A 24,246-nucleotide genomic window follows, 5' to 3' on the forward strand; every position below is an offset into this window, starting at 1 on the left:
TGTGTGTTGCGTGACTTTGTTTTGCGTGACTGTGTGTGTTGCGTGACTGTGTGTGTTGCGTGACTGTGTGTGTTGAGTAACTGTGTGTCTTGAGTAACTGTGTGTGTTGCGTGACTGTGTGTGTTGCGTGACTGTGTGTGTGGCGTGACTGTGTGTTGAGTGACTGTGTGTGTTTCGTGACTGTGTGTGTTGCGTGACTGTGTGTAGAGTGACTGTGTGTGTTGCATGACTGTGTGTGTTGCATGACTGTGTGTTGCGTGACTGTGTGTGTTGCGTGACTGTGTGTTGCGTGACTGTGTGTGTTGCGTGACTGTGTCTTGCGTGACTGTGTGTTGCATTACTGTGAGTTGCATGACTGTGTGTTGCATGACTGTGTGTTGCATGACTGTGTGTTGCATGACTGTGTGTTGAGTGACTGTGTGTGTTGAGTGACTCTGTGTTGCGTGACTGTGTGTGTTGAGTGACTGTGTGTTGCGTGACTGTGTGTGTTGCGTGACTGTGTGTTGCGTGACTGTGTGTGTTGCGTGACTGTGTGTTGCATGACTGTGTGTTGCGTGACTGTGTGTTGCGTGACTGTGTGTGTGGCGTGACTGTGTGTGTTGCATGACTTTGTTTGTTGCGTGACTTTGTGTGTTGCGTGACTGGGTGTGTTGCGTGACTGGGTCTGTTCCGTGACTGTGTGTTGCGTGACTGTGTGTTGCGTGACTGTGTTTTGAGTGACTGTGTGTGTTGCGTGACTGTGTGTGTTGCGTGACTGTGTGTTGAGTGACTGTGTGTTGCATGACTGTGTGTGTTGCGTGACTGTGTGTGTTGCGTGACTGTGTGTTGAGTCACTGTGTGTTGCATGACTGTGTGTGTTGCATGACTGTGTGTTGAGTGACTGTGTGTTGCGTGACTGTGTGTGTTGCGTGACTGTGTCTTGCGTGACTGTGTGTTGCGTGACTGTGTGTTGCATGACTGTGTGTTGCGTGACTGTGTGTTGCGTGACTGTGTGTGTAGAGTGACTGTGTGTTGCGTGACTGTGTGTGTTGCGTGACTGTGTGTTGCGTGACTGTGTGTGTTGCGTGACTGTGTGTGTGGCGTGACTGTGTGTGTTGCGTGACTTTGTTTGTTGCGTGACTTTGTGTGTTGCGTGACTGTGTGTGTTGCGTGACTGTGTGTGTTGCGTGACTGTGTCTTGCGTGACTGTGTGTTGCGTGACTGTGTGTTGAGTGACTGTGTGTGTTGCGTGACTGTGTGTGTTGCGTGACTTTGTGTTGAGTGACTGTGTGTTGCATGACTGTGTGTGTTGCGTGACTGTGTGTGTTGCGTGACTGTGTGTTGAGTGACTGTGTGTTGCATGACTGTGTGTGTTGCATGACTGTGTGTGTTGCGTGACTGTGTGTGTTGAGTGACTGTGTGTTGCGTGACTGTGTGTGTTGCGTGACTGTGTCTTGCGTGACTGTGTGTGTTGAGTGACTGTGTGTTGCATGACTGTGTGTGTTGCGTGACTGTGTGTGTTGCGTGACTGTGTGTTGAGTGACTGTGTGTTGCATGACTGTGTGCTTTGCATGACTGTGTGTTGCGTGACTGTGTGTGTTGAGTGACTGTGTGTTGCGTGACTGTGTGTGTTGCGTGACTGTGTCTTGCGTGACTGTGTGTTGCATGACTGTGTGTTGCATGACTGTGTGTTGAGTGACTGTGTGTGTTGCGTGACTGTGTGTTGCGTGACTGTGTGTGTTGAGTGACAGTGTGTTGCATGACTGTGTGTGTTGCGTGACTGTGTCTTGCGTGACTGTGTGTGTTGAGTGACTGTGTGTTGCGTGACTGTGTGTGTTGCGTGACTGTGTCTTGCGTGATTGTGTGTTGCATGACTGTGTGTTGCGTGACTGTGTGTTGCGTGACTGTATGTTGCGTGACTGTGTGTGTTGCGTGACTGTGTGTTGAGTGACTGTGTGTTGAGTGACTGTGTGTGTTGCGTGACTGTGTGTGTTGCGTGACTGTGTGTTGAGTGACTGTGTGTGTTGCATGACTGTGTGTGTTGCGTGACAGTGTGTTGCATGACTGTGTGTGTTGCGTGACTGTGTGTGTTGCGTGACTGTGTGTTGAGTGACTGTGTGTGTTGCGTGTCTGAGTGTGTTGAGTGACTGTGTGTGTGGCGTGACTGTGCGTGTGGCGTGACTGTGTGTGTTGCGTGACTGTGTGTGTTGAGTGACTTTGTGTGTTGCGTGACTGTGTGTGTTGCGTGACTGTGTGTGTTGAGTGACTGTGTGTTGCGTGACTTTGTGTGTTGAGTGACTGTGTGTGTTGCGTGACTGTGTGTTGCGTGACTGTGTGTGTTGCGTGACTGTGTGTTGAGTGACTGTGTGTGTTGCGTGTCTGAGTGTGTTGAGTGACTGTGTGTGTGGCGTGACTGTGCGTGTGGCGTGACTGTGTGTGTTGCGTGACTGTGTGTGTTGAGTGACTTTGTGTGTTGCGTGACTGTGTGTGTTGAGTGACTGTGTGTTGCGTGACTTTGTGTGTTGACTGACTGTGTGTGTTGCGTGACTGTGTGTGTTGCGTGACTGTGTTTGTTGCGTGACTTTGTATGTTGCGTGACTTTGTATGTTGCGTGACTGTATGTGTTGCGTGACTGGGTGTGTTCCGTGACTGTGTGTTGCGTGACTGTGTGTTGCGTGACTGTGTGTTTTGCGTGACTGTGTGTGTTGAGTGACTGTGTGTTGCGTGACTTTGTGTGTTGTGTGACTGTGTGTGTTGCGTGACTGTGTGTGTTGCGTGACTTTGTTTGTTGCGTGACTTTGTGTGTTGCGTGACTGTGTGTGTTGCGTGACTGTGTGTTGCGTGACTGTGTGTGTTGCGTGACTGTGTGTGCTGCGTGACTGTGTGTGCTGCGTGACTGTGTGTTGAGTGACTGTGTGTTGCATGACTGTGTGTGTTGCGTGACTGTGTGTGTTGCGTGACTGTGTGTTGAGTGACTGTGTGTGTTGCGTGACTGTGTCTTGCGTGACTGTGTTGCATGACTGTGTGTTGCATGACTGTGTATTGAGTGACTGTGTGTGTTGCGTGACTGTGTGTTGCGTGACTGTGTGTTGAGTGACTGTGTGTTGAGTGACTCTGTGTGTTGCGTGACTGTGTGTGTTGCGTGACTGTGTGTTGAGTGACTGTGTGTGTTGCATGACTGTGTGTGTTGCGTGACAGTGTGTTGCGTGACTGTGTGTGTTGCTTGACTGTGTGTGTTGCGTGACTGTGTGTTGCGTGACTGTGTGTGGAGTGACAGTGTGTTGCGTGACTGTGTGTGTTGCCTGACTGTGTCTTGCGTGACTGTGTGTGTTGAGTGACTGTGTGTTGCGTGACTGTGTGTGTTGCGTGACTGTGTCTTGCGTGACTGTGTGTTGCATGACTGTGTGTTGCGTGACTGTGTGTTGCGTGACTGTATGTTGCGTGACTGTGTGTGTTGCGTGACTGTGTGTTGAGTGACTGTGTGTTGAGTGACTGTGTGTTGCGTGACTGTGTGTGTTGCGTGACTGTGTTGAGTGACTGTGTGTGTTGCATGACTGTGTGTGTTGCGTGACAGTGTGTTGCGTGACTGTGTGTGTTACGTGACTGTGTGTGTTGCGTGACTGTGTGTTGAGTGACTGTGTGTGTTGCGTATCTGAGTGTGTTGAGTGACTGTGTGTGTGGCGTGACTGTGTGTGTGGCGTGACTGTGTGTGTTGCGTGACTTTGTGTGTTGCGTGACTGTGTGTGTTGCGTGACTGTGTGTGTTGAGTGACTGTGTGTTGCGTGACTGTGTGTTGCGTGACTTTGTGTGTTGAGTGACTGTGTGTGTTGCGTGACTGTGTGTGTTGCGTGACTTTGTGTGTTGCGTGACTGTGTGTGTTGCGTGACTGTGTGTGTTGAGTGACTGTGCGTTTTGCGTGACTGTGTGTTGCGTGACTCTGTGTGTGTTGCGTGACTGTGTGTGTTGCGTGACTGTGTGTGTGGCGTGACTGTGTGTGTGGCGTGACTGTGTGTGTTGCGTGACTGTGTGTGTTGAGTGACTGTGTATTTCGCGTGACTTTGTATGTTGCGTGACTGTATGTGTTGCGTGACTGGGTGTGTTCCGTGACTGTGTGTTGCGTGACTGTGTGTGTTGCGTGACTTTGTTTGTTGCGTGACTTTGTGTGTTGTTTGACTGTGTGTGTTGCGTGACTGTGTGTGTTGAGTGACTGTGCGTGTTGCGTGACTGTGTGTTGCGTGACTCTGTGTGTGTTGCGTGACTGTGTGTGTTGCGTGACTGTGTGTGTGGCGTGACTGTGTGTGTGGCGTGACTGTGTGTGTTGCGTGACTGTGTGTGTTGAGTGACTGTGTATTTTGCGTGACTGTGTGTGTTGAGTGACTGTGTGTTGCGTGACTTTGTGTGTTGACTGACTGTGTGTGTTGCGTGAGTGTGTGTTTTGCGTGACTTTGTTTGTTGCGTGACTTTGTATGTTGCGTGACTGTATGTGTTGCGTGACTGGGTGTGTTCCGTGACTGTGTGTTGCGTGACTGTGTGTTGAGTGACTGTGTGTTGCGTGACTTTGTGTGTTGAGTGACTGTGTGTGTTGCGTGACTGTGTGTGTTGCGTGACTTTGTTTGTTGCGTGACTTTGTGTGTTGCGTGACTGTGTGTGTTGCGTGACTGTGTGTTGCGTGACTGTGTGTTGAGTGACTGTGTGTGTTGCGTGACTGTGTGTTTTGCGTGACTGTGTGTTGAGTGACTGTGTGTTGCATGACTGTGTGTGTTGCGTGACTGTGTGTGTTGCGTGACTGTGTGTTGAGTGATTGTGTGTTGCATGACTGTGTATGTTGCCAGAATGTGTGTTGCGTGACTGTGTGTGTTGAGTGACTGTGTGTTGCGTGACTTTGTGTGTTGCGTGACTGGGTGTGTTCCGTGACTGTGTGTTGCGTGACTGTGTGTTGCGTGACTGTGTGTTTTGCGTGACTGTGTGTGTTGAGTGACTGTGTGTTGCGTGACTTTGTCTGTTGCGTGACTTTGTGTGTTGCGTGACTGTGTGTTGCGTGACTGTGTGTTGCGTGACTGTGTGTGTTGCGTGACTGTGTGTGTTGCGTGACTGTGTGTTGAGTGACTGTGTGTTGCGTGACTGTGTGTGTTGCGTGACTGTGTGTGTTGCGTGACTGTGTGTTGAGTGACTGTGTGTTGCATGACTGTGTGTGTTGCCAGAATGTGTGTTGCGTGACTGTGTGTGTTGAGTGACTGTGTGTTGCGTGACTGTGTGTGTTGCGTGACTGTGTCTTGCGTGACTGTGTGTTGCATGACTGTGTGTTGAGTGACTGTGTGTGTTGCGTGACTGTGTGTGTTGAGTGACTGTGTGTTGCGTGACTGTGTGTGTTGCGTGACTGTGTCTTGCGTGACTGTGTGTTGCGTTACTGTGTGTTGAGTGACTGTGTGTGTTGCGTGACTCTGTGTGTTGAGTGACTGTGTGTTGCGTGACTGTGTTTTGCGTGACTGTGTGTGTTGAGTGACTGTGTGTTGCGTGACTTTGTGTGTTGAGTGACTGTGTGTGTTGCGTGACTTTGTGTGTTGCGTGACTGTGTGTGTTGCGTGACTGTGTGTGTTGCGTGACTGTGTGTTGAGTGACTGTGTGTGTTGCGTGACTGTGTGTGTTGCGTGACTGTGTGTTGAGTGACTGTGTGTTGCATGACTGTGTGTGTTGCGTGACTGTGTGTGTTGCATGACTGTGTGTTGAGTGACTGTGTGTTGCATGACTGTGTGTGTTGCCAGACTGTGTTGCGTGACTGTGTGTTGAGTGACTGTGTGTTGCGTGACTGTGTGTGTTGCGTGACTGTGTGTGTTGCGTGACTGTGTCTTGTCTGACTGTGTGTTGCATGACTGTGTGTTGCATGACTGTGTGTTGAGTGACTGTGTGTGTTGCGTGACTGTGTGTGTTGCGTGACTGTGTGTTGAGTGACTGTGTGTTGCATGACTGTGTGTTGCATGACTGTGTGTTGAGTGACTGTGTGTGTTGCGTGACTGTGTGTTGCGTGACTGTGTGTGTTGAGTGACAGTGTGTTGCGTGACTGTGTGTGTTGCGTGACTGTGTCTTGCGTGACTGTGTGTTGCGTGACTGTGTGTGTTGAGTGACTGTGTGTTGCGTGACTGTGTATGTTGTGTGACTGTGTCTTGGGTGACTGTGTGTTGCATGACTGTGTGTTGCATGACTGTGTGTTGCGTGACTGTATGTTGCGTGACTGTGTGTGTTGCGTGACAGTGTGTTGAGTGAATGTGTGTTGAGTGACTGTGTGTGTTGCGTGACTGTGTGTGTTGCGTGACTGTGTGTTGAGTGACTGTGTGTGTTGCATGACTGTGTGTGTTGCGTGACAGTGTGTTGCGTGACTGTGTGTGTTGCATGACTGTGTGTGTTGCGTGACTGTGTGTGTGGCGTGACTGTGTGTGTTGCGTGACTTTGTGTGTTGCGTGACTGTGTGTGTTGCGTGACTGTGTGTGTTGAGTGACTGTGTTGCGTGACTGTGTGTTGCGTGACTTTGTGTGTTGAGTGACTGTGTGTGTTGCGTGACTGTGTGTGTTGCGTGACTTTGTGTGTTGCGTGACTGTGTGTGTTGCGTGACTGTGTGTGTTGAGTGACTGTGCGTTTTGCGTGACTGTGTGTTGCGTGACTCTGTGTGTGTTGCGTGACTGTGTGTGTTGCGTGACTGTGTGTGTGGCGTGACTGTGTGTGTGGCGTGACTGTGTGTGTTGCGTGACTGTGTGTGTTGAGTGACTGTGTATTTCGCGTGACTTTGTATGTTGCGTGACTGTATGTGTTGCGTGACTGGGTGTGTTCCGTGACTGTGTGTTGCGTGACTGTGTGTGTTGCGTGACTTTGTTTGTTGCGTGACTTTGTGTGTTGTTTGACTGTGTGTGTTGCGTGACTGTGTGTGTTGAGTGACTGTGCGTGTTGCGTGACTGTGTGTTGCGTGACTCTGTGTGTGTTGCGTGACTGTGTGTGTTGCGTGACTGTGTGTGTGGCGTGACTGTGTGTGTGGCGTGACTGTGTGTGTTGCGTGACTGTGTGTGTTGAGTGACTGTGTATTTTGCGTGACTGTGTGTGTTGAGTGACTGTGTGTTGCGTGACTTTGTGTGTTGACTGACTGTGTGTGTTGCGTGAGTGTGTGTTTTGCGTGACTTTGTTTGTTGCGTGACTTTGTATGTTGCGTGACTGTATGTGTTGCGTGACTGGGTGTGTTCCGTGACTGTGTGTTGCGTGACTGTGTGTTGAGTGACTGTGTGTTGCGTGACTTTGTGTGTTGAGTGACTGTGTGTGTTGCGTGACTGTGTGTGTTGCGTGACTTTGTTTGTTGCGTGACTTTGTGTGTTGCGTGACTGTGTGTGTTGCGTGACTGTGTGTTGCGTGACTGTGTGTTGAGTGACTGTGTGTGTTGCGTGACTGTGTGTTTTGCGTGACTGTGTGTTGAGTGACTGTGTGTTGCATGACTGTGTGTGTTGCGTGACTGTGTGTGTTGCGTGACTGTGTGTTGAGTGATTGTGTGTTGCATGACTGTGTATGTTGCCAGAATGTGTGTTGCGTGACTGTGTGTGTTGAGTGACTGTGTGTTGCGTGACTTTGTGTGTTGCGTGACTGGGTGTGTTCCGTGACTGTGTGTTGCGTGACTGTGTGTTGCGTGACTGTGTGTTTTGCGTGACTGTGTGTGTTGAGTGACTGTGTGTTGCGTGACTTTGTCTGTTGCGTGACTTTGTGTGTTGCGTGACTGTGTGTTGCGTGACTGTGTGTTGCGTGACTGTGTGTGTTGCGTGACTGTGTGTGTTGCGTGACTGTGTGTTGAGTGACTGTGTGTTGCGTGACTGTGTGTGTTGCGTGACTGTGTGTGTTGCGTGACTGTGTGTTGAGTGACTGTGTGTTGCATGACTGTGTGTGTTGCCAGAATGTGTGTTGCGTGACTGTGTGTGTTGAGTGACTGTGTGTTGCGTGACTGTGTGTGTTGCGTGACTGTGTCTTGCGTGACTGTGTGTTGCATGACTGTGTGTTGAGTGACTGTGTGTGTTGCGTGACTGTGTGTGTTGAGTGACTGTGTGTTGCGTGACTGTGTGTGTTGCGTGACTGTGTCTTGCGTGACTGTGTGTTGCGTTACTGTGTGTTGAGTGACTGTGTGTGTTGCGTGACTCTGTGTGTTGAGTGACTGTGTGTTGCGTGACTGTGTTTTGCGTGACTGTGTGTGTTGAGTGACTGTGTGTTGCGTGACTTTGTGTGTTGAGTGACTGTGTGTGTTGCGTGACTTTGTGTGTTGCGTGACTGTGTGTGTTGCGTGACTGTGTGTGTTGCGTGACTGTGTGTTGAGTGACTGTGTGTGTTGCGTGACTGTGTGTGTTGCGTGACTGTGTGTTGAGTGACTGTGTGTTGCATGACTGTGTGTGTTGCGTGACTGTGTGTGTTGCATGACTGTGTGTTGAGTGACTTTGTGTGTTGCATGACTGTGTGTGTTGCCAGACTGTGTTGCGTGACTGTGTGTTGAGTGACTGTGTGTTGCGTGACTGTGTGTGTTGCGTGACTGTGTGTGTTGCGTGACTGTGTCTTGTCTGACTGTGTGTTGCATGACTGTGTGTTGCATGACTGTGTGTTGAGTGACTGTGTGTGTTGCGTGACTGTGTGTGTTGCGTGACTGTGTGTTGAGTGACTGTGTGTTGCATGACTGTGTGTTGCATGACTGTGTGTTGAGTGACTGTGTGTGTTGCGTGACTGTGTGTTGCGTGACTGTGTGTGTTGAGTGACAGTGTGTTGCGTGACTGTGTGTGTTGCGTGACTGTGTCTTGCGTGACTGTGTGTTGCGTGACTGTGTGTGTTGAGTGACTGTGTGTTGCGTGACTGTGTATGTTGTGTGACTGTGTCTTGGGTGACTGTGTGTTGCATGACTGTGTGTTGCATGACTGTGTGTTGCGTGACTGTATGTTGCGTGACTGTGTGTGTTGCGTGACAGTGTGTTGAGTGAATGTGTGTTGAGTGACTGTGTGTGTTGCGTGACTGTGTGTGTTGCGTGACTGTGTGTTGAGTGACTGTGTGTGTTGCATGACTGTGTGTGTTGCGTGACAGTGTGTTGCGTGACTGTGTGTGTTGCATGACTGTGTGTGTTGCGTGACTGTGTGTTGAGTGACTGTGTGTGTTGCGTGACTTTGGTGTGTTGCATGACTGTGTGTGTTGCGTGACTGTGTGTGTTGCGTGACTATGTGTGTTGAGTGACTGTGCGTGTTGCGTGACTGTGTGTTGCGTGACTCTGTGTGTGTTGCGTGACTGTGTGTGTTGAGTGACTGTCTGTTGCGTGACTGTCTGTGTTGCGTGACTGTGTTGCGTGACTTTGTTTGTTGCGTGACTTTGTGCGTTGCGTGACTGTGTGTGTTGCGTGACTGTGTGTGTTGAGTGACTGTGCGTGTTGCGTGACTGTGTGTTGCGTGACTGTGTGTGTTGAGTGACCGTGTGTTGCGTTACCGTGTGTGTTGAGTGACTGTCTGTGTTGAGTGACTGTGTGTTGCGTGACTGTGTGTGTTGCGTGACTGTGTGTGTTGCGTGACTGTGTGTTGAGTGACTGTGTGTTGTGTGACTGAGTGTGTTGCGTGACTGTGTGTGTGGCGTGACTGTGTGTGTGGCGTGACTGTGTGTGTGGCGTGGCTGTGTGTGTGGTGTGACTGTGTGTGATGCGTGACTGTGTGTGTTGCGTGACTGTGTGTGTTGCGTGACTGTGTGTTTTGCGTGACTGTGTGTGTTGCGTGACTGTGTGTTTTGCGTGACTGTGTGTGTTGAGTGACTGTGTGTTGCATGTCTTTGTGTGTTGAGTGACTGTGTGTGTTGCGTGACTTTGTTTGTTGCGTGACTGGGTGTGTTCCGTGACTGTGTGTTGCGTGACTGTCTGTTGCGTGACTGTGTGTTGAGTGACTGTGTGTGTTGCGTGACTGTGTGTTGAGTGACTGTGTGTGTTGCATGACTGTGTGTGTTGCATGAATGTGTTTTGCGTGACTGTGTGTATTAAGTGACTGTGTGTTGCGTGACTGTGTGTTGCGTGACTGTGTCTTGCGTGACTGTGTGTTGCATGACTTTGTGTGTTGCATGACTGTGTGTGTTGCTTGACTGTGTGTTGCGTTACTGTGTGTGTTGAGTGACTGTGTTTTGCGTGACTGTGTGTGTTGCGTGACTGTGTCTTGCGTGTCTGTGTGTTGCATGACTGTGTGTTGCGTGACTGTGTGTTGCGTGACTGTGTGTGTGTTGCGTGACTGTGTGTTGCGTGAATGTGTGTGTTGCGTGACTGTGTCTTGCGTGACTGTGTGTTGCGTTACTGTGTGTTGCGTGACTGTGTGTGTTGCGTGACTGTGTGTGTTGCGTGACTGTGTGTTGAGTGACTGTGTGTGTTGCATGACTGTGTGTGTTGCATGACTGTGTGTTGCAAGACTGTGTGTGTTGCATGACTGTGTGTTGCGTGACTGTGTGTGTTGAGTGACTGTGTCTTGCGTGACTGTGTGTGTTGCGTGACTGGGTGTGTTCCGTGACTGTGTGTTGCATGACTGTGTGTTGCGTGACTGTGTGTTGCGTGACTGTGTGTTGCGTGACTGTGTGTGTGGCGTGACTGTGTGTGTTGCGTGACTGTGTGTGTTGCGTGACTGTGTGTGTTGAGTAACTGTGTGTGTTGCGTGACTGTGTGTGTGGCGTGACTGTGTGTGTTGCGTGACTGTGTGTGTTGTGTGACTGTGTCTTGCGTGACTGTGTGTTGCATGACTGTGTGTTGCATGACTGTGTGTTGCGTGACTGTATGTTGCGTGACTGTGTGTGTTGCGTGACAGTGTGTTGAGTGAATGTGTGTTGAGTGACTGTGTGTGTTGCGTGACTGTGTGTGTTGCGTGACTGTGTGTTGAGTGACTGTGTGTGTTGCATGACTGTGTGTGTTGCGTGACAGTGTGTTGCGTGACTGTGTGTGTTGCATGACTGTGTGTGTTGAGTGACTGTGTGTTGAGTGACTGTGTGTGTTGCGTGACTTTGGTGTGTTGCATGACTGTGTGTGTTGCTTGACTGTGTGTGTTGCGTGACTATGTGTGTTGAGTGACTGTGCGTGTTGCGTGACTGTGTGTTGCGTGACTCTGTGTGTGTTGCGTGACTGTGTGTGTTGAGTGACTGTTTGTTGCGTGACTGTGTGTGTTGAGTGACTGTGTGTGTTGCGTGACTTTGGTGTGTTGCATGACTGTGTGTGTTGCGTGACTGTGTGTGTTGCGTGACTATGTGTGTTGAGTGACTGTGCGTGTTGCGTGACTGTGTGTTGCGTGACTCTGTGTGTGTTGCGTGACTGTGTGTGTTGCGTGACTTTGTTTGTTGCGTGACTTTGTGCGGTGCGTGACTGTGTGTGTTGCGTGACTGTGTGTGTTGAGTGACTGTGCGTGTTGCGTGACTGTGTGTTGCTTGACTGTGTGTGTTGAGTGACCGTGTGTTGCGTTACCGTGTGTGTTGAGTGACTGTCTGTGTTGAGTGACTGTGTGTTGCGTGACTGAGTGTGTTGCGTGACTGTGTGTGTGGCGTGACTGTGTGTGTGGCGTGGCTGTGTGTGTGGTGTGACTGTGTGTGATGCGTGACTGTGTGTGTTGCGTGACTGTGTGTGTTGCGTGACTGTGTGTTTTGCGTGACTGTGTGTGTTGAGTGACTGTGTGTTGCGTGTCTTTGTGTGTTGAGTGACTGTGTGTGTTGCGTGACTGTCTGTTGCGTGACTGTGTGTTGAGTGACTGTGTGTGTTGCGTGACTGTGTGTTGAGTGACTGTGTGTGTTGCATGACTGTGTTTGTTGCATGAATGTGTTTTGCGTGACTGTGTGTGTTGAGTGACTGTGTGTTGCGTGACTGTGTCTTGCGTGACTGTGTGTTGCATGACTGTGTGTTGCATGACTGTGTGTTGCATGACTGTGTGTGTTGCGTGACTGTGTGTTGCGTTACTGTGTGTGTTGAGTGACTGTGTTTTGCATGACTGTGTGTGTTGCGTGACTGTGTCTTGCGTGTCTGTGTGTTGCATGACTGTGTGTTGCGTGACTGTGTGTTGCGTGACTGTGTGTGTGTTGCGTGACTGTGTCTTGCGTGACTGTGTGTGTTGCGTGACTGTGTCTTGCGTGACTGTGTGTTGCGTTACTGTGTGTTGCGTGACTGTGTGTGTTGCGTGACTGTGTGTTGAGTGACTGTGTGTGTTGCATGACTGTGTGTGTTGCATGACTGTGTGTGTTGCACGACTGTGTGTTGCGTGACTGTGTGTGTTGAGTGACTGTGTCTTGCGTGACTGTGTGTGTTGCGTGACTGGGTGTGTTCCGTGACTGTGTGTTGCGTGACTGTGTGTTGCGTGACTGTGTGTTGCGTAACTGTGTGTGTGGCGTGACTGTGTGTGTTGCGTGACTGTGTGTGTTGCGTGACTGTGTGTGTTGAGTAACTGTGTGTGTTGCGTGACTGTGTGTGTGGCGTGACTGTGTGTGTTGCGTGACTGTGTGTTGCGTGACTTTGTGTGTTGAGTGACTGTGTGTGTTGCGTGACTGTGTGTGTTGCGTGACTTTGTTTGTTGCGTGACTTTGTGTGTTGCGTGACTGTGTGTGTTGCGTGACTGGGTGTGTTGCGTGACTGTGTGTTGCGTGACTGTGTGTTGCGTGACTGTGTGTGTTGAGTGACTGTGTGTTGCGTGACTGTGTGTGTTGCGTGACTGTGTGTGTTGCGTGAATGTGTGTTGAGTGACTGTGTGTTGCGTGACTGGGTGTGTTGCGTGACTGTGTGTTGAGTGACTGTGTGTGTTGCACGACTGAGTGTGTTGCGTAACTGTGTGTGTGGCGTGACTGTGTGTGTGGCGTGGCTGTGTGTGTGGCGTGACTGTGTGTGTTGCGTGACTGTGTGTTTTGCGTGACTGTGTGTTTTGCGTGACTTTGTGTGCTGAGTGACTTTGTGTGCTGAGTGACTTTGTGGGTTGAGTGACTGTGTGTTTTGCGTGACTTTGTTTGTTGCGTGACTTTATGTGTTGCGTGACTGTGTGTGTTGCGTGACTGGGTGTGTTGCGTGACTGTGTGTGTTGAGTAACTGTGTGTGTTGAGTGACTGTGTGTGTTGCGTGACTGTGTGTGTTGCGTGACTGTGTGTGTGGCGTGACTGTGTGTGTGGCGTGACTGTGTGTGTTGCGTGACTGTGTGTGTTGCGTGACTGTGTGTTTTGCGTGACTGTGTGTGTTGCGTGACTGTGTGTTGCGTGACTTTGTGTGTTGCGTGACTATGTGTGTTGCGTGACTGTGTGTGTTGCGTGACTTTGTTTGTTGCGTGACTGGGTGTGTTCCGTGACTGTGTGTTGCGTGACTGTGTGTTGCGTGACTGTGTGTTGAGTGACTGTGTGTGTTTCGTGACTGTGTGTGTTGCGTGACTGTGTGTTGAGTGACTGTGTGTGTTGCATGACTGTGTGTGATGCATGACTGTGTGTTGCGTGACTGTGTGTGTTGAGTGACTGTGTGTTGCGTGACTGTGTGTGTTGAGTGACTGTGTGTTGCTTGACTGTGTGTTGCATGACTGTGTGTTGAATGACTGTGTGTGTTGCGTGACTGTGTGTTGAGTGACTGTGTGTTGCATGACTGTGTGTGTTGCGTGACTGTGTGTTGCGTGACTGTGTGTTGCGTGACTGTGTGTTGCGTGACTGTGTGTGTGGCGTGACTGTGTGTGTTGCGTGACTTTGTTTGTTGCGTGACTTTGTGTGTTGCGTGACTGGGTGTGTTGCGTGACTGGGTGTGTTCCGTGACTGGGTGTGTTCCGTGACTGTGTGTTGCGTGACTGTGTGTTGCGTGACTGTGTGTTGCGTGACTGTGTGTTGAGTGACTGTGTGTTGAGTGACTGTGTGTTGAGTGACTGTGTCTTGCGTGACTGTGTTTTGCGTGACTGTGTGTGTTGAGTGACTGTGTGTTGCGTGACTGTGTGTGTTGCGTGACTGTGTGTGTTGCGTGACTGTGTGTTGAGTGACTGTGTGTTGCGTGACTGGGTGTGTTGCGTGACTGTGTGTTGAGTGACTGTGTGTGTTGCACGACTGAGTGTGTTGCGTAACTGTGTGTGTGGCGTGACTGTGTGTGTGGCGTGGCTGTGTGTGTGGCGTGACTGTGTGTGTTGCGTGACTGTGTGTTTTGCGTGACTGTGTGTTTTGCGTGACTTTGTTTGTTGCGTGACTTTGTGTGTTGCGTGACTGTGTGTGTTGCGTGACTGGGTGTGTTGCGTGACTGTGTGTGTTGAGTAACTGTGTGTGTTGAGTAACTGTGTGTGTTGCGTGACTGTGTGTGTGGCGTGACTGTGTGTGTGGCGTGACTGTGTGTGTTGCGTGACTGTGTGTGTTGCGTGACTGTGTGTTTTGCGTGACTGTGTGTGTTGCGTGACTGTGTGTGTTGCGTGACTGTGTGTTGCGTGACTTTGTGTGTTGAGTGACTGTGTGTGTTGCGTGACTGTGTGTGTTGCGTGACTGTGTGTGTTGCGTGACTTTGTTTGTTGCGTGACTGGGTGTGTTCCGTGACTGTGTTTTACGTGACTGTGTGTTGCGTGACTGTGTGTTGAGTGACTGTGTGTGTTTCGTGACTGTGTGTGTTGCGTGACTGTGTGTTGAGTGACTGTGTGTGTTGCATGACTGTGTGTTGCGTGACTGTGTGTGTTGAGTGACTGTGTGTTGCGTGACTGTGTGTGTTGCGTGACTGTGTCTTGCGTGACTGTGTGTTGCATGACTGTGTGTTGCATGACTGTGTGTTGAGAGACTGTGTGTGTTGCGTGACTGTGTGTTGCGTGACTGTGTGTGTTGAGTGACTGTGTGTTGCGTGACTGTGTGTGTTGCGTGACTGTGTCTTGCGTGACTGTGTGTTGCATGACTGTGTGTTGCGTGACTGTGTGTGTGGCGTGACTGTGTGTGTTGCGTGACTGTGTGTGTTGCGTGACTGTGTGTGTTGCGTGACTTTGTTTGTTGCGTGACTTTGTGTGTTGCGTGACTGGGTGTGTTCCGTGACTGTGTGTTGCGTGACTGTGTGTTGAGTGACTGTGTGTGTTGCGTGACTGTGTGTTGAGTGACTGTGTGTTGCATGACTGTGTGTGTTGCGTGACTGTGTGTGTTGCGTGACTGTGTGTTGAGTGACTGTGTGTGTGGCGTGACTGTGTGTTGCGTGACTGTGTCTTGCGTGACTCTGTGTTGCGTTACTGTGTGTTGAGTGACTGTGTGTGTTGCGTGACTGTGTGTGTTGCGTGACTGTGTGTTGAGTGACTGTGTGTGTTGCATGACTGTGTGTGTTGCATGACTGTGTATTGCATGACTGTGTGTGTTGCATGACTGTGTGTTGCGTGACTGTGTGTGTTGAGTGACTGTGTCTTGCGTGACTGTGTGTGTTGCGTGACTGGGTGTGTTCCGTGACTGTGTGTTGCGTGACTGTGTGTTGCGTGACTGTGTGTTGAGTGACTGTGTGTGTTGCGTGACTGTGTGTGTTGCGTGACTGTGTCTTGCGTGACTGTGTGTTGCATGACTGTGTGTTGCATGACTGTGTGTTGCGTGACTGTGTGTTGCGTGACTGTGTGTTGCGTGACTTTGTTTGTTGCGTGACTTTGTGTGTTGCGTGACTGTGTGTGTTGCGTGACTGGGTGTGTTGCGTGACTGTGTGTTGCGTGACTGTGTGTTGCGTGACTGTGTGTGTTGAGTGACTGTGTGTTGCGTGACTGTGTGTGTTGCGTGACTGTGTGTGTTGCGTGAATGTGTGTTGAGTGACTGTGTGTTGCGTGACTGGGTGTGTTGCGTGACTGTGTGTTGAGTGACTGTGTGTGTTGCACGACTGAGTGTGTTGCGTAACTGTGTGTGTGGCGTGACTGTGTGTGTGGCGTGGCTGTGTGTGTGGCGTGACTGTGTGTGTTGCGTGACTGTGTGTTTTGCGTGACTGTGTGTTTTGCGTGACTTTGTGTGCTGAGTGACTTTGTGTGCTGAGTGACTTTGTGGGTTGAGTGACTGTGTGTTTTGCGTGACTTTGTTTGTTGCGTGACTTTATGTGTTGCGTGACTGTGTGTGTTGCGTGACTGGGTGTGTTGCGTGACTGTGTGTGTTGAGTAACTGTGTGTGTTGAGTGACTGTGTGTGTTGCGTGACTGTGTGTGTTGCGTGACTGTGTGTGTGGCGTGACTGTGTGTGTGGCGTGACTGTGTGTGTTGCGTGACTGTGTGTGTTGCGTGACTGTGTGTTTTGCGTGACTGTGTGTGTTGCGTGACTGTGTGTTGCGTGACTTTGTGTGTTGCGTGACTATGTGTGTTGCGTGACTGTGTGTGTTGCGTGACTTTGTTTGTTGCGTGACTGGGTGTGTTCCGTGACTGTGTGTTGCGTGACTGTGTGTTGCGTGACTGTGTGTTGAGTGACTGTGTGTGTTTCGTGACTGTGTGTGTTGCGTGACTGTGTGTTGAGTGACTGTGTGTGTTGCATGACTGTGTGTGATGCATGACTGTGTGTTGCGTGACTGTGTGTGTTGAGTGACTGTGTGTTGCGTGACTGTGTGTGTTGAGTGACTGTGTGTTGCTTGACTGTGTGTTGCATGACTGTGTGTTGAATGACTGTGTGTGTTGCGTGACTGTGTGTTGCGTGACTGTGTGTGTTGAGTGACTGTGTGTTGCATGACTGTGTGTGTTGCGTGACTGTGTGTTGCGTGACTGTGTGTTGCGTGACTGTGTGTTGCGTGACTGTGTGTGTGGCGTGACTGTGTGTGTTGCGTGACTTTGTTTGTTGCGTGACTTTGTGTGTTGCGTGACTGGGTGTGTTGCGTGACTGGGTGTGTTCCGTGACTGTGTGTTGCGTGACTGTGTGTTGCGTGACTGTGTGTTGCGTGACTGTGTGTTGAGTGACTGTGTGTTGAGTGACTGTGTGTTGCATGACTGTGTGTGTTGCGTGACTGTGTGTTGCGTGACTGTGTGTTGCGTTACTGTGTGTTGAGTGACTGTGTCTTGCGTGACTGTGTTTTGCGTGACTGTGTGTGTTGAGTGACTGTGTGTTGCGTGACTGTGTGTGTTGCGTGACTGTGTGTGTTGCGTGACTGTGTGTTGAGTGACTGTGTGTTGCGTGACTGGGTGTGTTGCGTGACTGTGTGTTGAGTGACTGTGTGTGTTGCACGACTGAGTGTGTTGCGTAACTGTGTGTGTGGCGTGACTGTGTGTGTGGCGTGGCTGTGTGTGTGGCGTGACTGTGTGTGTTGCGTGACTGTGTGTTTTGCGTGACTGTGTGTTTTGCGTGACTTTGTTTGTTGCGTGACTTTGTGTGTTGCGTGACTGTGTGTGTTGCGTGACTGGGTGTGTTGCGTGACTGTGTGTGTTGAGTAACTGTGTGTGTTGAGTAACTGTGTGTGTTGCGTGACTGTGTGTGTGGCGTGACTGTGTGTGTGGCGTGACTGTGTGTGTTGCGTGACTGTGTGTGTTGCGTGACTGTGTGTTTTGCGTGACTGTGTGTGTTGCGTGACTGTGTGTGTTGCGTGACTGTGTGTTGCGTGACTTTGTGTGTTGAGTGACTGTGTGTGTTGCGTGACTGTGTGTGTTGCGTGACTGTGTGTGTTGCGTGACTTTGTTTGTTGCGTGACTGGGTGTGTTCCGTGACTGTGTTTTACGTGACTGTGTGTTGCGTGACTGTGTGTTGAGTGACTGTGTGTGTTTCGTGACTGTGTGTGTTGCGTGACTGTGTGTTGAGTGACTGTGTGTGTTGCATGACTGTGTGTTGCGTGACTGTGTGTGTTGAGTGACTGTGTGTTGCGTGACTGTGTTTGTTGCGTGACTGTGTCTTGCGTGACTGTGTGTTGCATGACTGTGTGTTGCATGACTGTGTGTTGAGAGACTGTGTGTGTTGCGTGACTGTGTGTTGCGTGACTGTGTGTGTTGAGTGACTGTGTGTTGCGTGACTGTGTGTGTTGCGTGACTGTGTCTTGCGTGACTGTGTGTTGCATGACTGTGTGTTGCGTGACTGTGTGTGTGGCGTGACTGTGTGTGTGGCGTGACTGTGTGTGTTGCGTGACTGTGTGTGTTGCGTGACTTTGTTTGTTGCGTGACTTTGTGTGTTGCGTGACTGTGTGTGTTGCGTGACTGGGTGTGTTCCGTGACTGTGTGTTGCGTGACTGTGTGTTGAGTGACTGTGTGTGTTGCGTGACTGTGTGTTGAGTGACTGTGTGTTGCATGACTGTGTGTGTTGCGTGACTGTGTGTGTTGCGTGACTGTGTGTTGAGTGACTGTGTGTGTGGCGTGACTGTGTGTTGCGTGACTGTGTCTTGCGTGACTCTGTGTTGCGTTACTGTGTGTTGAGTGACTGTGTGTGTTGCGTGACTGTGTGTGTTGCGTGACTGTGTGTTGAGTGACTGTGTGTGTTGCATGACTGTGTGTGTTGCATGACTGTGTATTGCATGACTGTGTGTGTTGCATGACTGTGTGTTGCGTGACTGTGTGTGTTGAGTGACTGTGTCTTGCGTGACTGTGTGTGTTGCGTGACTGGGTGTGTTCCGTGACTGTGTGTTGCGTGACTGTGTGTTGCGTGACTGTGTGTTGAGTGACTGTGTGTGTTGCGTGACTGTGTGTGTTGCGTGACTGTGTCTTGCGTGACTGTGTGTTGCATGACTGTGTGTTGCATGACTGTGTGTTGCGTGACTGTGTGTTGCGTGACTGTGTGTTGCGTGACTGTGTGTGTTGCGTGACTGTGTGTGTGGCGTGACTGTGTGTTGCGTGACTGTGTGTGTTGCGTGACTGTGTCTTGCGTGACTCTGTGTTGCGTTACTGTGTGTTGCGTGACTCTGTGTTGCGTTACTGTGTGTTGCGTGACTGTGTGTGTTGCGTGACTGTGTGTGTGGCGTGACTGTGTGTGTTGCTTGACTGTGTGTTGCGTGACTTTGTGTGTTGAGTGACTGTGTGTTGCGTGACTTTGTGTATTGAGTGACTGTGTGTGTTGCGTGACTGTGTGTGTTGCCTGACTGTGTGTGTTGCGTGACTTTGTTTGTTGCGTGACTTTGTGTGTTGCGTGACTGTGTGTGTTGCGTGACTGGGTGTGTTCCGTGACTGTGTGTTGGGTGACTGTGTGTTGCGTGACTGTGTGTTGAGTGACTGTGTGTGTTGCGTGACTGTGTGTGTTGCGTGACTGTGTGTTGAGTGACTGTGTGTGTTGCGTGACTGTGTGTTGAGTGACTGTGTGTTGCATGACTGTGTGTGTTACGTGACTGTGTGTTGCTTGACTGTGTGTGTTGCGTGACTGTGTGTGTTGCGTGACTGTGTGTTGAGTGACTGTGTGTTGAGTGACTGTGTGTTGCATGACTGTGTGTGTTGCGTGACTGTGTGTTGCTTGACTGTGTGTATTGCGTGACTGTGTTGCGTGACTGTGTGTGTTGAGTGACTGTGTGTTGCGTGACTGTGTGTGTTGCACGACTGAGTGTGTTGCGTGACTGTGTGTGTGGCGTGACTGTGTGTGTGGCGTGGCTGTGTGTGTGGCGTGACTGTGTGTGTGGCGTGACTGTGTGTGTTGCGTGACTTTGTGTGTTGCGTGACTGTGTGTGTTGAGTAACTGTGTGTGTTGCGTGACTGTGTGTGTTGCGTGACTGTGTGTGTGGCGTGACTGTGTGTGTTGCTTGACTGTGTGTTGCGTGACTTTGTGTGTTGAGTGACTGTGTGTTGTGTGACTTTGTGTGTTGAGTGACTGTGTGTGTTGCGTGACTGTGTGTGTTGCCTGACTGTGTGTGTTGCGTGACTTTGTTTGTTGCGTGACTTTGTGTGTTGCGTGACTGTGTGTGTTGCGTGACTGGGTGTGTTGCGTGACTGTGTGTGTTGTGTGACTGTGTGTTGCATGACTGTGTGTGTTGCGTGACTGTGTGTTGCTTGACTGTGTGTGTTGCGTGACTGTGTGTGTTGCGTGACTGTGTGTTGAGTGACTGTGTGTTGCATGACTGTGTGTGTTGCGTGACTGTGTCTTGCGTGACTGTGTGTTGAGTGACTGTGTGTTGCATGACTGTGTGTGTTGCGTGACTGTGTGTGTTGTGTGACTGTGTGTTGAGTGACTGTGTGTTGCATGACTGTGTGTGTTGCGTGACTGTGTGTTGCTTGACTGTGTGTGTTGCGTGACTGTGTGTTGCGTGACTGTGTGTGTGGCGTGACTATGTGTTGCGTGACTGTGTGTGTTGCGTGACTGTGTCTTGCGTGACTGTGTGTTGCGTTACTGTGTTGAGTGACTGTGTGTGTTGCGTGATTGTGTGTGTTGCGTGACTGTGTGTTGAGTGACTGTGTGTGTTGCATGACTGTGCGTGTTGTATGACTGTGTGTTGCATGACTGTGTGTGTTGCATGACTGTGTGTTGCGTGACTGTGTGTGTTGAGTGACTGTGTCTTGCGTGACTGTGTGTTGCGTGACTGTGTGTTGCGTGACTGTGTGTGTTGCGTGACTTTGTTTGTTGCGTGACTTTGTGTGTTGCGTGACTGTGTGTGTTGCGTGACTGGGTGTGTTCCGTGACTGTGTGTTGGGTGACTGTGTGTTGCGTGACTGTGTGTGTTGCCTGACTGTGTGTGTTGCGTGACTTTGTTTGTTGCGTGACTTTGTGTGTTGCGTGACTGTGTGTGTTGCGTGACTGGGTGTGTTCCGTGACTATGTGTTGGGTGACTGTGTGTTGCGTGACTGTGTGTTGAGTGACTGTGTGTGTTGCTTGACTGTGTGTGTTGCGTGACTGTGTGTTGAGTGACTGTGTGTTGCATGACTGTGTGTGTTGCGTGACTGTGTGTGTTGCGTGACTGTGTGTTGAGTGACTGTGTGTTGCATGACTGTGTGTGTTACGTGACTGTGTGTTGCTTGACTGTGTGTGTTGCGTGACTGTGTGTGTTGCGTGACTGTGTGTTGAGTGACTGTGTGTTGCATGACTGTGTGTGTTGCGTGACTGTGTGTTGCTTGACTGTGTGTGTTGCGTGACTCTGTGTTGCGTGACTGTGTGTGTTGAGTGACTGTGTGTGTTGCGTGACTGTGTGTGTTGCGTGACTGTGTCTTGCGTGACTGTGTGTGTTGCATGACTGTGTGTGTTGCATGACTGTGTGTTGCGTGACTGTGTGTGTTGAGTGACTGTGTCTTGCGTGACTGTGTGTTGCGTGACTGTGTGTGTTGAGTGACTGTGTGTGTTGAGTGACTGTGTGTGTTGCGTGACTGTGTGTGTTGCGTGACTGTGTGTTGAGTGACTGTGTGTTGCGTGACTGGGTGTGTTGCGTGACTGTGTGTTGAGTGACTGTGTGTGTTGCACGACTGAGTGTGTTGCGTGACTGTGTGTGTGGCGTGACTGTGTGTGTGGCGTGGCTGTGTGTGTGGCGTGACTGTGTGTGTGGCGTGACTGTGTGTGTTGCGTGACTGTGTGTGTTGCGTGACTGTGTGTGTTGAGTAACTGTGTGTGTTGCGTGACTGTGTGTGTTGCGTGACTGTGTGTGTGGCGTGACTGTGTGTGTTGCTTGACTGTGTGTTGCGTGACTTTGTGTGTTGAGTGACTGTGTGTTGCGTGACTTTGTGTGTTGAGTGACTGTGTGTGTTGCGTGACTGTGTGTGTTGCCTGACTGTGTGTGTTGCCTGACTGTGTGTGTTGCGTGACTTTGTTTGTTGCGTGACTTTGTGTGTTGCGTGACTGTGTGTGTTGCGTGACTGGGTGTGTTCCGTGACTGTGTGTTGCGTGACTGTGTGTTGCGTAACTGTGTGTTGAGTAACTGTGTGTGTTGCGTGACTGTGTGTGTTGCGTGACTGTGTGTTGAGTGACTGTGTGTTGCATGACTGTGTGTTGCGTGACTGTGTGTGTTGTGTGACTGTGTGTTGAGTGACTGTGTGTTGAATGACTGTGTGTGTTGAGTGACTGTGTGTTGCTTGACTGTGTGTGTTGCGTGACTGTGTGTGTTGCGTGACTGTGTGTTGAGTGACTGTGTGTTGCATGACTGTGTGTGTTGTTTGACTGTGTCTTGCGTGACTGTGTGTTGAGTGACTGTGTGTTGCATGACTGTGTGTGTTGCGTGACAGTGTGTGTGGTGTGACTGTGTGTTGAGTGACTGTGTGTTGCATGACTGTGTGTGTTGAGTGACTGTGTGTTGCTTGACTGTGTGTGTTGCGTGACTGTGTGTTGCGTGACTATGTGTGTGGCGTGACTATGTGTTGCGTGACTGTGTGTGTTGCGTGACTGTGTCTTGCGTGACTGTGTGTTGCGTTACTGTGTGTTGAGTGACTGTGTGTGTTGCGTGATTGTGTGTGTTGCGTGACTGTGTGTTGAGTGACTGTGTGTGTTGCATGACTGTGTGTGTTGCATGACTGTGTGTTGCATGACTGTGTGTGTTGCATGACTGTGTGTTGCATGACTGTGTGTGTTGCATGACTGTGTGTTGCGTGACTGTGTGTGTTGAGTGACTGTGTCTTGCGTGACTGTGTGTGTTGCGTGACTGGGTGTGTTCCGTGACTGTGTGTTGCGTGACTGTGTGTTGAGTGACTGTGTGTGTTGCGTGACTGTGTGTGTTGCGTGACTGTGTCTTGCGTGACTGTGTGTTGCGTGACTGTGTGTTGCGTGACTGTGTGTTGCGTGACTCTGTGTCTTGCGTGACTGTGTGTTGTATGACTGTGTGTTGCGTGACTGTGTGTTGCGTGACTGTGTGTTGCGTGACTGTGTGTGTGGCGTGACTGTGTGTGTGGCGTGACTGTGTGTGTTGCGTGACTGTGTGTCTTGCGTGACTGTGTGTTGTGTGACTGTGTGTTGCGTGACTGTGTGTTGCGTGACTGTGTGTTGCGTGACTGTGTGTGTGGCGTGACTGTGTGTGTTGCGTGACTGTGTGTGTTGCGTGACTGTGTGTGTTGAGTAACTGTGTGTGTTGCGTGACTGTGTGTGTTGCGTGACTGTGTGTGTGGCGTGACTGTGTGTGTTGCGTGACTGTGTGTGTTGCGTGACTGTGTGTTGCGTGACTTTGTGTGTTGAGTGACTGTGTGTTGCGTGACTTTGTGTGTTGCGTGACTGTGTGTGTTGCGTGACTGTGTGTGTTGCGTGACTTTGTTTGTTGCGTGACTTTGTGTGTTGCGTGACTGTGTGTGTTGCGTGACTGGGTGTGTTCCGTGACTGTGTGTTGCGTGACTGTGTGTGTTGCCTGACTGTGTGTTGAGTGACTGTGTGTGTTGCGTGACTGTGTGTGTTGCGTGACTGTGTGTTGAGTGACTGTGTGTTGCATGACTGTGTGTGTTGCGTGACTGTGTGTGTTGCGTGACTGTGTGTTGAGTGACTGTGTGTTGAGTGACTGTGTGTTGCGTGACTGTGTGTGTTGCGTGACTGTGTGTTGCTTGACTGTGTGTGTTGCGTGACTGTGTGTGTTGTGTGACTGTGTGTTGAGTGACTGTGTGTTGCATGACTGTGTGTGTTGCATGACTGTGTGTTGCTTGACTGTGTGTGTTGCGTGACTCTGTGTTGCGTGACTGTGTGTGTTGAGTGACTGTGTGTTGCGTGACTGTGTGTGTTGCGTGACTGTGTGTGTTGCATGACTGTGTGTGTTGCATGACTGTGTGTTGCGTGACTGTGTGTGTTGAGTGACTGTGTGTTGAGTGACTGTGTGTTGCATGACTGTGTGTGTTGCGTGACTGTGTGTTGCTTGACTGTGTGTGTTGCGTGACTCTGTGTTGCGTGACTGTGTGTGTTGAGTGACTGTGTGTTGCGTGACTGTGTGTGTTGCACGACTGAGTGTGTTGCGTGACTGTGTGTGTGGCGTGACTGTGTGTGTGGCGTGGCTGTGTGTGTGGCGTGACTGTGTGTGTGGCGTGACTGTGTGTGTTGCGTGACTTTGTGTGTTGCGTGACTGTGTGTGTTGAGTAACTGTGTGTGTTGCGTGACTGTGTGTGTTGCGTGACTGTGTGTGTGGCGTGACTGTGTGTGTTGCTTGACTGTGTGTTGCGTGACTTTGTGTGTTGAGTGACTGTGTGTTGTGTGACTTTGTGTGTTGAGTGACTGTGTGTGTTGCGTGACTGTGTGTGTTGCCTGACTGTGTGTGTTGCGTGACTTTGTTTGTTGCGTGACTTTGTGTGTTGCGTGACTGTGTGTGTTGCGTGACTGGGTGTGTTCCGTGACTGTGTGTTGCGTGACTGTGTGTTGCGTGACTGTGTGTTGAGTGACTGTGTGTGTTGCGTGACTGTGTGTGTGGCGTGACTGTGTGTTGAGTGACTGTGTGTTGCATGACTGTGTGTTGCGTGACTGTGTGTGTTGTGTGACTGTGTGTTGCATGACTGTGTGTGTTGCGTGACTGTGTGTTGCT

The sequence above is a fragment of the Telmatherina bonti genome (genome assembly GCF_933228915.1).
Source record: "Telmatherina bonti genome assembly, chromosome: 3".
Lineage (NCBI taxonomy): Eukaryota > Metazoa > Chordata > Actinopteri > Atheriniformes > Telmatherinidae > Telmatherina > Telmatherina bonti.